The 13226-nt window shown below is 39.4% G+C and overlaps 1 protein-coding gene across 2 annotated transcripts in view; it reads left to right on the top strand.

The window, feature by feature from the left end:
* Positions 1–13226, top strand: part of HDAC9 (histone deacetylase 9) — a 480254-nt gene that overhangs the window by 21220 nt on the left and 445808 nt on the right. The gene's annotated exons all lie outside the window — the stretch shown is intronic.

The raw sequence follows: 13226 nt of genomic DNA on the forward strand, positions 1-13226 counted from the left end.
TCACACTAGTAGCTGCTTCATCAGTGTTAAACCTCACAGCATCTATAAACTTTAATTTTTTAGCAGAAGCATCAACTAATCTTTCTTTTAGACTACTCAAATTAGAAACATACTAAATGTGAACTGAACGTACTTGTCCAAGATAGTATCAATTCTATGAAAACAGTTCTTCATTTTACTGGGAAGCCAGGTTGGTGACTTGCACTGAAATAGCTGAATACTCAAATAAATGTCTTTCTGCGAGCAAATAGAAGGTTACTATTTTATTTTATTTTATTTTAGTCACTTAACTAGGTCATATATTTTCTTAATTTTTACAGTTAATTTATTAATCAGAAACATCTTTAGTCACAAATCCTGCATAGCGCATCGTGGTTGCGCTCAATCCTGAGTTAAGAGAAGGCTTACGCCACATGAGCCTGGTTCTTGTTTTGTGAGCCTGAAATGACCCGAGATTTGGCTCACTTGGAATTTGAGTGGGTTTTGAAAGGAGATGGCGTCACTGAAGTCATTTCTCAGGAGACCTCATCCGGTTTTACGCAGGATCTTTTAGCCACAGGTCTATGGTTAGGGATGTTTACATTCATGAGGAAAGCAGCTTCTTCTAGTTGTGGGACTGTGTAGTTGTTCTGTAATTACTAGTTTTAAGCTCAAACTCTGTATTACCAATAAAGCATAGCTGAAGTCAAATAAAGGACTTTTTCAGTGTGAATGTCTGTGCCTTTATTTAAGCAAATGTCTTTATTAAATAATTTTCATTATTTAGTGATGAATTAGGTTAGGCATTTTCCTTTAGGTATCTTTTTTTCTGTTCTTGGTTTCATATTTTCTGTTAGGTTTTAGTTTAAAGTAACTTTGTTTAGGCAAATCTGAATGTGAAGTTGTCCATAGCTCAGGAGGAATTTAATTACTGTGTTATTTAAAAATAAAATTAAAAAAAAAAAACAACAAACTTAAGTTGAAAAAATCTGGATATACTGGAAAATACTTAATGGGATATTTATTTGCTCTTTAAGTCCGCCGTATGGCATGCATAATGTCCTTGAACATTATGATGAAGCTTCTGGTGAGGCTCATTTCTAGTTGAATTTGCTGTCTGGTAGGTGTGCTAACAAAAACTGGAGTGAAGTGCCTGCCGTCAAGAGGCTGAGGCAGGAAATCTGCAGCTGTACGAGCTGTCAGGGGCTGCGGACAGGTTGTTGGAGCTCTGCCAGCAGAAGGACATAAAATCTATTCCTGTTTGTGCATCTGGATTTACTTGCTACATGGATTTGGCAGTAAATCCAAATAAAATGCTATAATTTTAATTATTTTTTCTTATGCTTCCTGCCTGTTGCGGAAAAAAAAATCCCTGACCACTTCCATTAAGTTCTCCTTTTCTATAGAAATGCAGTTACCAAAGTGATTTATGCTTGAAGGGCAGGCGATGGTTCATTTGGATACCCAGGTAATTTTTTTATATAAGGAGGGTGGGGGGGGAGGGTAGGTAGAAATTTTATTTCTATTAGTTAGAAACCTGAGCTTTCTGAAAACTGGACTGTTAAATTCTGTATCTTGTAAACCACTGAAAACCTCTTCCTCTCTGGCATATTCACAAACCTTACATCTGTGTTTTTCTCTTAATTCCAGTTCTTTCAGAATGGAGCAATATGTGTGCTAGGAATTACAGATTGTGACTGCAGTTTTGGATTTCTTTGGATGGATGGAACATCCATCTCTCTGAAAGCTACACGAGAAAAGTTCTTTGCCGTGTTTTGTCCCCCGAAAAAAAAACGTAGGCTGGAAACCACACTGTGTTTCCACCTCCACCATCTATTGTGTCCCCTTCCTGCCTCTGTGCCTCCGCTAATCTGTACGTGCACTTTTGTTTGAATCCCAAAGGCTTAAGAAATGTCCTACTTTGTTTGACATTAGGTTTGTTTACATTACTTTGACAGGTGATGGTTTGATTTGGCTTCTACAACTTGTTTTTGTTTTTTTTTTTTTTTAAGTTGACATATTTCCCATCAGTTTCAGATGGTACTGGCCTCTTAAGGCTGTGCAGCAGTAATTAGAATCATTACATTATCTAATGCCTGTGATTAACGGTGGGGGGAACAACTAAAAACCTGCCTGTGATAGATTTGGGTAAGTCACATGCTGTGCTCTGTAACCTACCAGTTAAGACAGGGCTGAACACTCATTATTATTTTTAATAAGGAGATAGTCATTCCTTTTGCTGTTTGTTTTATCTTAATTAGAGACAAAAGCAAGGAGGATACAGTCTCACTGAAGCATAAAATGAATTTGGTGACTGGTTAACTGGTTGGTATCTCCTGCCTGTTCGTTTCTAAAGAATAAAAAAGAAACACCAAACTCCTCCTTTCACATCTAAGAGCTCTGAATTAACAAAACTACCAAAACCTGGGGGCCAACAACTGAATGTAGCATATCTGTTTGAAGATGTAGTCTGTTCCATGGGTATTTGGGTTGTTGCTCTTCATGACAGAATAGGAAGAAAAAAACTAAAATTTTGATGAGTTTAAACAACATCTTTATGTGTGTTCTCTCTCTCTCTCTTTTAATGACAGATGCAGTGTTTTGCAGTGCACTTCCTGATGTATTTGCCAAAACTTCATTTTAATTCAAACTGTTTTCATGCAGTCGGGGTTGTTCTTCTGTGAGTGAGAACAAGTGCTGAGCTTTTTGAGCCTCAGATGTGCTTGTGTTTTTCTTTTCACCTGAATTGAGTGAGGTTTTATTGCATTTACATACTCTTTTGTTGTAGTTGTTGTGCAGCATGATGTTTTTCTTCTCAAATTTTTTTTTTTTATTAAGTCTTTGTGAGACCTGGTGGTTTCAGCTGTGATATTTCTTGAGGTTTCGAGTATATTAAATATGCAATTCAAAATCAAGTTCTAGCACTGAAAGAACAAGTCCACGTGGTTGAAACTGAAATGACTGCGCGTGTGAAATCTTTCAAATTAAAATACTTGCTATAGTTATAACTGCAAAAAGAAGGGAAACTGAGTCACTTGATAAGAAGAAAATTAATTCTTTTTATGTATGTAACTATGTGCAAAAATAAATGGATAGAGAATTTGTTTTCCTAAGTGAGATTTGCCTGTAGCTTATCATTAGATATGTGTTTTTAAAACATTTTTCTTGGATCTGATAAACATACCTGAGATACAAGAATTTGTAAGCTTGTGTGTGATTAACTGGATGCATGTAAATATTTGCATTAAAACATCTGCGACACTGTGTACACCCACGGTATCTGAAGGGGGAAAGGCTGGGGGCAGTTGATTTGGCAAGTTTTGGGCCATTTTTTTTCTTTTTCTTTTTTGTTTCTCTTTAAACTTCAGACAGTGAGAGAGAGTTGACAAGAACTTGGTCAGAATATTTTTTTTATAACCCTTCTGAAGAAGACTTACTTTCTATGACACTTACAAATGTTTTTAGCAGCGTGGGCTTGCAGCAGAGGTCAGGATTTTCTCCTAAGCTCTGCTTTATGAGTTCAGTTCATCAGTTGGGTGCAACAATAATTCTCTTGTATTGTGGCTGTTAAGTTCCTGTGTGGAAGTTATGTCATGTTATCAAATTATAAACAAGCAAATATAATGTTTGATTTTTTTTTTCAGTGACATTGGTGAAATCATAGAAAGCTAATTCTGCATAAAAATAACTTTTTCTGCTTGAGATCTGGTTTAACTACCTGATGGAGAAAGTCTGGTTTCTTGTCTTGTATTCCACTGCTGGAAATGCCAAAGTATTGATCAAACTTCCACGTGTCACTTAGTCCCTGCTGAACCATACTGTTACATCAGTTTTAGTTGTAAATTTATCTTATGAAGAAAAGCAAAGCTCTACTGTAAAGAAATCTACCACTAAAGGACAAGTTCTTAAAAGCATAGCATTAGTGAAATGTTTAGACATCAGGTAGTCAAAATTGAAGCCTAATATATATAGAAACTAGTATAAAAATTGTTCCACACTTTGATAAAATTCATTGACAGCAAATATAAAATTTTATCAGAAGTTTATATATTAAAAACTTATAGAGTGTCTGGTTATCCATATGCTTTAACTGAGGAAAATTTGACTGAAATTTGCTTTCAGTGAACCGAAAAATCTTTGGCTATTAAGCAACAAAAACCAGAGGATTCTTCATAACTTAAAACCGACAATCATCTTCCTGCTTCTAAGCAGATAAATTTACTTCTCTATAGTAGATTTAAATGGAAAATTTTGACTTGGCTGCTTTTAACATATGAAATAACATTGGATGTCTCTTGTAATGCATCACTGTTATTAAAAATAAAAACACGTACAAGTTGCCTCTATTTCCTACTGAGCTCGCTAACGTCTCTTATGTGCCTATGGCCCCTCTCCTGTGTTGATTCTCTTGTTAGTCTGAATTTATCACTTTAAGAAAATATTTTTTTAAAAGATCTGAGTGAGAGTGATTCATATAGAGGGCGATTGTCTGAGACTCCCTTTGGAGGCTTCCTCTACTAGATAACCGGTTTCTCCCTGTAGAGTTTGTCCGAGACAGACAGACTCGTATGCGAATAATTTTTTTTCATGAGTTTTAGCCTGTTATTCTAAATAAATATGTTGCAGAAATGCAAATGTGCATTTCTGTATGAAGTGTTGGTGCTCTGATATGTCTCATATTCAGGTGCTGTGCCTCTCAGATAACCGTAGATGAGGACCTTCAGGTAAAGACATTTTCCCCTATTCTTTATTTACTCTGTCTTTGCAAGTAAAGGGCAGAGTAACATCTACTTTATTATGTGTTAGGTTTATCTGAGTTATCTAGAAGGGAAATTCTATGGTTTATTCTGTGTGTATGCGTACCTAGAATAAACAGGCCATGACCTTTCCTTTTTTCCTTTCTGTATTCTAATATAACCAGATATTAATAATTCTAATGTTTTATGATTACATTTATTCTCATGCATTTTTAGATTTTTTTTTTTGGGGGGGGAGTTATCAGTGGATGAATAAATTGTTGATCATAATTGATAATAAATCATTGATTATTGAAGTCCTGCCTCCCTCAAATATCTCGTGACTAAAGCATCAGTGTAGGTAAATAGCACAGAGCTCACACTGCTTGTGCAAGTCTCTGAAAAAAATGGTTGCTTTCAGACAGACAGATCCTATTGCCAACTGGCTTCACTGGGAAACCGAGCAGATGCTGGTACCAATATGTTGTAGCGTCGAGGCAGCTGCTTAGCAGCATGCTATTTGATCCTGATGATGGAGGCCTAAGGCTCATTTCTGGTGGAAGGCAGCATCACATCTTGCTGTTCAGGAATCTTTCTTGCTTCATCCGTGAATGGTGAACGTAAAAAAAGCTTGGCTTGTGTGGTTCTCTTGCTAGCTTGAGAGGGCTTCAGAAAGCAGAATTTGTCTTCCTGGAAGTCTGAGGCTTCCCACTGAAAACCACATGAGCAGTATGCTCACAACATGCGAGGTGTGATACTGTACATGCGTAACTGGAAAAGTACAGTGATGTCACATTTCAGCCCAGTTCCAATGGGTAGGAGGAGAGGTTGGTGGCTTTGCGGGCATGCAGCTGATGTGCACTGAGACACATCACCGTCATGTTCTTGTTCATCACCATCTGCATGTTCTGCATGTTCTTGGTGGGAGATGAAGGGACTATACAGTCCTTATCTCCCTTCTGCGCCACATGGTGCATCCCCTGCCACCCAGTATACTTACATGTTTGTGATTTACAACTAGCTATATGTTAGTCTAGCTGTGAATTCTGTACAGGGTCTGTTTAAAATAAAACAAACAACAAAAATCAACAAACTATTGTGCTAGGCATTCATTACATATCAAACATGACTTTAATGGGGAAATAAAAGTCTGACAGTCCAGAACTTGCTGCTGGAGTAGTTCTTTAATACCAAACTTGTCAACATATGTAGTTGCTGTTGACTTCAAAAAGTTTTTAAGCAGACACCTAATTAAGAGTAAGGTACCTGAATACCTTATTGTAAAATATTTAATCCTGTACTGAGCTCTGGATACTGAAAGCTTTGTTCTATAGAAGCCTTAAATTCCCACTGAAAGCGCTTATATACCCCAGTATCTCTTGGACTAGACTTTGATAATACTGCTAAGAAATCCGTACTATACTTGGACGTAAAGGTCACTACCCAATCATGTTATGCTGCATATTGTCATGGCTTTAATCTACCTTATTCTTACGTTACATTTGTAAACCAAATGTAAAAATGCAATAACAGAAGATACAGCCATCAGTAACAAATTCCTTTTTTGATGTGATGCTTTTAAGGGCTTTGTGTTAAGAAATGGTGGTGTGAATTATAAACAAGGTTGATCCTAACTTTCTCCTTTTCCACACACCAGCTCACTTTCCAATCAAACTTTGAAGGTTCATATGAAGTTAGAAGGGTTGGATTTTGGTACTCTGCATTTGGTTTATGTGGGTGAATTTAGTGCTAGTTTACTGTAATTTGTCTTCCAGTCTTTATATTGTTATGCAGTACTTTTTATAAGGTCTATAGGTTGATTATTTTTAATTTCTGATTTTCACTATGTATAGTAGGAATATTATTCAAGATTCTTTTTGTGCAAAATAAAACAAAACAGTCACTTGGAAGAAGTGTTCTTTTTTTAACCATTACGTTATTCATGCCCTGTAGAGATCAGTTGTTGGCTTTTTTTTTTTTCCAGATTTTTTTTTAATCATGTGTTTTGCTAAACTGCTCAATGGACAACAGGATTTGTATTAATTCTCACAGCTGTTGTAGATGCTTAGTTTTTTAACACACAAGCTGTTGTGAGAAGAAGTGACTACTGTGCTTTTCTTGTGATCCTTGAGGTGAATGACCCACCGCATTTTGATCTCAAATATGAGACAACAATTTTGGCAATAATTAACTGAAAGCTATTTTAAAACAGTATATCCAGCAGAAAATCAATTGGATTACTAGGGAACCTGTCATGTTCAAAACCTAATGAAATGTAGCATTCTATATTTTTATCTGCAAGGTTTTGCACAATGATTTTCTAACCCTCTTTACAAATAGACATGTTTTTAAGTGGGATAGAGAACCCTGCTGGAAGAGAAAGATCTGGAAGATGTCGTTGGGAGGTAGTCTTGAAAACTATGTGCCTATGAAACTATTTCAGAAGTGTATGTGAAAAATTAATCTTGGGGAAGAGGGAAGTAGAAATACCTATTTTATCTGAATTGTGTTATTTTGTTTTCAGTGTATCCTGTTTCAGAAACCCAGTTCCCAAAAGAATTTTGAAGTATAGGCACAAGACAGAAGAAAGGTAGTCAGTGAATATAGTCTTGGGATAGCACAGTGATAGATGACAGTTTAAACGAATGGTATTAACTTGATATGCTTATTTCTGTTTGAAAACATTGCATCTATTTATAGTCATAGGAAACATAAGCTTTACGGTGGCCACTGGGCATGAAGATCTAAATTCTGTTTCATAGCATTCTTCTGTAGCAATTTCAAAGCTGCATCAGTCCTTGGAGTACACAAACTACTAAGTTAATTCCTTTTGAAACAATAGGAACAGGATCATTGTTCCTAGGTGAACGAACCCGAGTCACATGCACATCACCTCCAGTGATACATATGAAAGTAGAAGTTAATTTGATGTGTATTGGGCTATGGCCAAGTTGTGGCACTAAGGGACATAATTTAGTGATGGGACTCAGTAGGTTAAGTCGGTGGTTGGACTTGATCTTGAAGGTCTTTTCCAACCTAGATGATTCTATGATAATTTGGCTAAAAAAGTGAGAAATTAATTATCATCTAGTTAAAGTGGATTGCTTTAGGGAGTGCAGATAATCTATACTGTATCCTGGAACCACTTGCTTATCTACATGATTTGACAGATCGGGAGCTGTATGCTGTTTTTTTTGTGGGTAGAAGCGAAGTACAAATGCATCTCCCATGGGCTGTAGTACCCCACATAGAATTTTAATCTACTGTGGCCAGCACTATTCTTTTTTTCCTTTGGTTCAGTGCTAACATTAAAAAGTATGTGGCACTGCAGTTCATGCTGGCTCATTTACAGTATGACATTCCTTCAGTAAAAGGAAAGAAACGAAGCATGTCAGCTTATCAGCAGAAGTGCATTTGAATAAGAGTGTCTGTTGTGGTATAATTCTGCACATGATGACGAGGAATTTTTCATGGTTCTAAATGTGAGATTTGACAATATGAGCCTTGTATCATAGTTGCAAAGAGTTTTTAAAACTGAGCCTGAACAACAGCACTTGGCTTAATGAAAACTTTGCATTTACAGGAACTATATGAAAAGAGGTTGTTGGCAGGGTGCCAACATCACTTCATAAAATATAAGACTACCAATGCAGTTGAATTCACAAAATTCATTAGCAGAAATCTTTTTATGGGAATCCCAGCAGAATGCTTTATTATGTGGGAGTTATTCTCAGCAGCTTTAACCTCAGTGAATATGTGGTGGTGCTGTCCGTGGTGGTCTTGGAAGGGAAAATTTCTGAACTTCCACATCACGGAATGGCAGAGTAGCTGAGGTTGGAAGGGACCTCTGGAGATACCTAGTCCAACACCATCCTCAAGACTAGGTCAACTACAGCAAGCTGCTCCAGATGGTGTACAGTCAGGCTCGAAGATCTCTAAGGACGGAAACTCCACAAACAATTTGGGTAGCCTGTTACTGAAGTGTTTGGCCTTGCTGATAGTGGAAAACATGTTTCCTGATGTTTAGATGGAATTTCCCATACTTCAGGTTCTACACATTGTCTCTTCTTCTGTCACTCCATGTCCCTGAGAAGAACCTGACTCTTCTTTTCTCACCCCATTGGGAATTTATACCCATTAATAAGCTCTCCCTGAGCCTTCTCTTCTCCTCTCTAAACAGTCCCAGCCTCTCCTCATGAGAGAGATGTCCAATGCCTTCAGTATCATCAGTGTTTCCTCACTCCAGTATTTCTGTGTGACTCCCATCCTGGGGAGCCCAGAGCTGGACATAGCTCTCCAGAAACCATCTCGGCAGAGCTAACTGGAGGGGATGGATCACCTCCCTTGGCCTGCTGATGACACCGCATAGTGCAGCTCAGGCTGTGGCTGGGCTTTGCTGCAAGAGCATGTTACTGGGTCCTGTTTAACTTCTCCCCAGGGCCCCTCAGCTGGTTGGCCCCCAGTGTGTAGCAGTGCATGGGGTTATTCCTCCCCGGGTTGCAGGACTTTGCACTTTCTGTTGAACCTCCTGACATTCCAGTTGGCCTGTTGTGGTGGGTTGCCCCCAGCTGGTAGCCATACTCCCACCCAGCTGCTCGCCTGGTCCCCTCCCCCCAAGCAGGATGGGGGAGAGGATAGGAAGAACAGGGACAAGAGAGCTTGTAGGTCAGGATAAAGACAGGGAGATCACTCTTCAACTATCATTGTGGGCAAAACAGACTTAATTTGGACAAATTTATTGCCAATTAATAGAAATATTTGAGTACTGATTGAGTATTGAGAAACAAACACTAAAACCCCGAAACATTTGCATGCTTAGGGAAAACACCTTTCTTCCCCCTTTCCCAGGCTTAACCTCACTCCCTGTGCCTCTTTACCCACCCTTGTTATCACCACAAGTTGCTCTCTGTCCCTGCAGGGAGGCAGTGAGGAGGGGTGGCTGTGCTCAGGGTGCCGCAGCTTCTCTCTGCTCCTTTCCTCTCACTCTGTTCTGGCGTGGGTTCTCCATGAGCTGCAGTTCCTTCAGCAGTGTCTGTTTGTTTCTCCGTGAGTCCTCCATGGACTGCAGGGATCATCCGCTCTGCCACAGAGCACCTCCTACTCTGCTGGCCTTGGTGCTCCCGCTGTGTCTCACTGTATTGCTGCCTCCCACCCCTTCTCTCTTTGGATGGCACTTTCTGCCCTTAAGTGTGATTAAACAGAGGCTCCACAAACTTCGATGAGAGGCTCGGCTTTGGCCTGCAGTGGGGCTGATGCAGGTCTGGCTGGAGTAGCTGTGAGCAGCACATGGCAGCTCTTTACTTTCTCCCACAGACACCACCCAAGTAGCTTGCCCCCTGTTGTGGTTTTAACTCGGCCAGCAGCTAAACACCACACAGCCGTTCGCTCACCCTCCCCCCTCCCTCTCTGGGATGGGGGAGAGAAACGAGAAAACTGAGGCTTGTGGTTTGAGATAGAGAGTTTATTAGGACAGAAAATATAATAATAATAATAATAATAATAATAATAATAATATGTACAAAACAAGTGATGCACAATGCAATTGCTCACCACCCGCTGACCGATGCCCAGCCCAGCCCCAAGCAGCCGGCCCCCCACCCCGGCCAGCCACCCCTATATATTGTTTAGCATGACATCAGATGGTATGGAATACCCCTTTGGCCAGTTTGGGTCAGCTGTCCTGGGTCTGTCCCCTCCCAGCTCCTGCTGCACCCCCAGCCTGCCCGCTGGCAGGACAGAGCGAGAAGCCGAAAAGTCCTTGGCCTGGTGTAAACACTGCTCTGCAACAATTAAAACATCAGCATGTTATCAGCGCTCTTCTCATCCTAATCCAAAACATAGCACCCTACCAGCTACTAGGAGGAAAATTAACTCTGTCCTAGCTAAAAGCAGGACACCCCCCCACCCTTTTGAAGCTCGTTGAAGTCCCTACTCTGAGTGGCCACACAAGCATCTGCTCTGTCAAACACCCGGTTTTGAATAACCTGTAGTCTTGCTGAGTATATGATTTGCAACATCAGCCAGGTCATTGGTGAAAAACTGCTGGCACCAGTGTCCATCAATGAGGTACTCACTAGAGTGCTGTCTAGCTGGACTTTGGGCTGCAGGTCACAACCTGGCAGCTCAGCCACTTTTCACCCCACCTCACTGTCCACTTATCTATCTGTATTTCACCAATTTTTCTGTGAGGATGGTATGGGAGACAGAGCTGAAAGCCTTGCTGAATTCAAAATAAACCACAGACACTGCTCTCACCTAATCCAGATTGTTATAAGGCTGGCCAAGCATGATTCTCTTTCACAAATACATGTTGACTACTTCCCACCGCTGTCTTCTCCTTCAGGTATTTGGAAATAGTTTCTATGATGATTTGCTCCATCACCTTCCCAGGAATTGAAGTGAGGCTGACTGGTCTGTAGTTCTTCGTATTCTCCTCATTGCCCTTCCTGAAGACAGGAGTAACACTTGCTTTCTAGTAGTCTTCATGAACCTTTCTTGATGGCAGTGACTTTTCAAGGTAATCTGAGAGCGGGCTTGCAATGACATTAGCCACCTCCCTCAGCACTCATGGGAGCATCCATCTCATCAGCTCGCATGTATTTGTGTATGTCTGCCTTGTTTAAGTCTTCCCTAACGTCATCTTTCTCCACCAGAAATAAGTGCTCTTGCCCCAGAAAAGTATGGGAGATCTTTGAAGCAGCTTTTTTTATTTTATTTTTTTTATAGTTTTAGCAAAACTGGTGTCCCTAACTCAGAGTTCAGTATGGGTGGTACTGTTGTATTGAGGGAGTGTGGAGCATCAGTATTTGCACTGACAGGAGCATGCCAGGCATGTCTACTGATCTCTTGCTGTCTTGTACAGGTATTGCAAATTACATGCAGTTGTTTTTAATGGGGGGAAAAAGTAAAGATTTGTTAAGGTGAAGTGAAAATTTAGTTGCTTGAGAATGCAGTTTGAACTGACTGCTTATTCTCTGGTCGTACTAGCTCAAAATATCTGATATTATCTGAATATCTGTGAGGGTCTATGTGAACTGAAGTTAGAATAGTTTTAGGGTGATCATAGAAGCGTTTTCATTAGAATGTTGTCAAAACGTAATGTTCAGACTTCTCTATTATGTTTAGTTTAAATCTCTGCTGAAAACTCATTCTAGTAAAGGCCATAGTTAAACTTCAATATACCCTTTCTGTGAGGTCTACTTTCTGTGAGGTACCACATAGTCAACAACTGAGGCTGGATACTGAATAAATGGCTGTTGAGTTCATGGACAATGTTCTTCATTATCTGTGTAGCTGCTAAGTTAATGATGAGCTCTATGAAATTAAATAATCATGTTGGAATTCTGCTGGCCTGAATTATGCACTTGTACTCAGTGACATTTCCTGGAGCTAGATGGGGAAGTATCTTGCCTGCCTCAGTCAGCGTAAAGATATACACAAATAGAGGTTTTGGATTAGATTAACAGTGGAGTCTGTTCAGTTTAATAGTGGTTGCATCTGATGTTTCATGAAACTTGATGCACAAGGTAAGCAAAGAAAAGGACTCAGCATTTCCATGAAGTATCATGAATCTTAAGTTTTCCAGATGCTGTCTGCTGGAACATTGGATGTGTCCAAATAACATGACTGTTTGAACAGGCTACTTTAGTGGACACGAAAGCAGAAGTTATGTATCTAAATGTGTGATTTTTTCCCTTTCTCAAATGATAGTGATGCTATACTTAAATGATTAAAATTGGTTATAATTATATTATAAAATACAATATACAATCTAAAAATTTGGCTGAGCTCAGCTTGAAACTAAATGTGCAGTTGGTGGTTTAAAAAAGTGACAAAAGCTGCTAAGATATTCAGCACTAAGAATATCTTTGACTGCTTCGATGCTTCAGGAGCCGTGGCTGAATAGGGTAGTCACAGTCATCGTAATGCACTACACCCTTCTCTCTCCCATTGTGCTGCATATATTATGCTTGAATGAAAATATATTTTAGTTTCCTGAAAGCCTCCTCTTTGCAGCTTTAAACTTTCAGCAGATGGAAATATTAGAGGAACATTATTGCCTCTGCTTCTGCATTGAACTGAGAATGCAGCAGGACTGTGAAAAGATTCAGAGAAACTGCAAAAAATTCCTTGCCCTACTCTCGAGCAGCCCACACTATTAGCAACTATCTTGGTGGTGTCAAGAGATGTCATTAGCTAGTAAGTGGGAGATCCATTCAACTATGCTAATTACTTCAACAAGTTCTATTCTAAACTATATAAACATTGGAGATAAAGGAAGTAGTACATTTTCCAGAAAGGCTTTTGAATACTGATCTGCTTCTGCACATTCACATTTCAAGGCTGACTGCAAATGTCTGCAGTAAAACTATGAATTGGCTGCTGCTTAGCTGCAAAGATGTGATCCGTCTTCTTCCTCAATCTTTCAAACTTTACAGGTCTTAAAATTCCCTGATCTTACTGAAAAAATAAACGACCAATTCAACCTTTACTTTCTTACATTTTTGTGTG

Source organism: Anser cygnoides, chromosome 2, assembly GCF_040182565.1.
Source record: "Anser cygnoides isolate HZ-2024a breed goose chromosome 2, Taihu_goose_T2T_genome, whole genome shotgun sequence".
Lineage (NCBI taxonomy): Eukaryota > Metazoa > Chordata > Aves > Anseriformes > Anatidae > Anser > Anser cygnoides.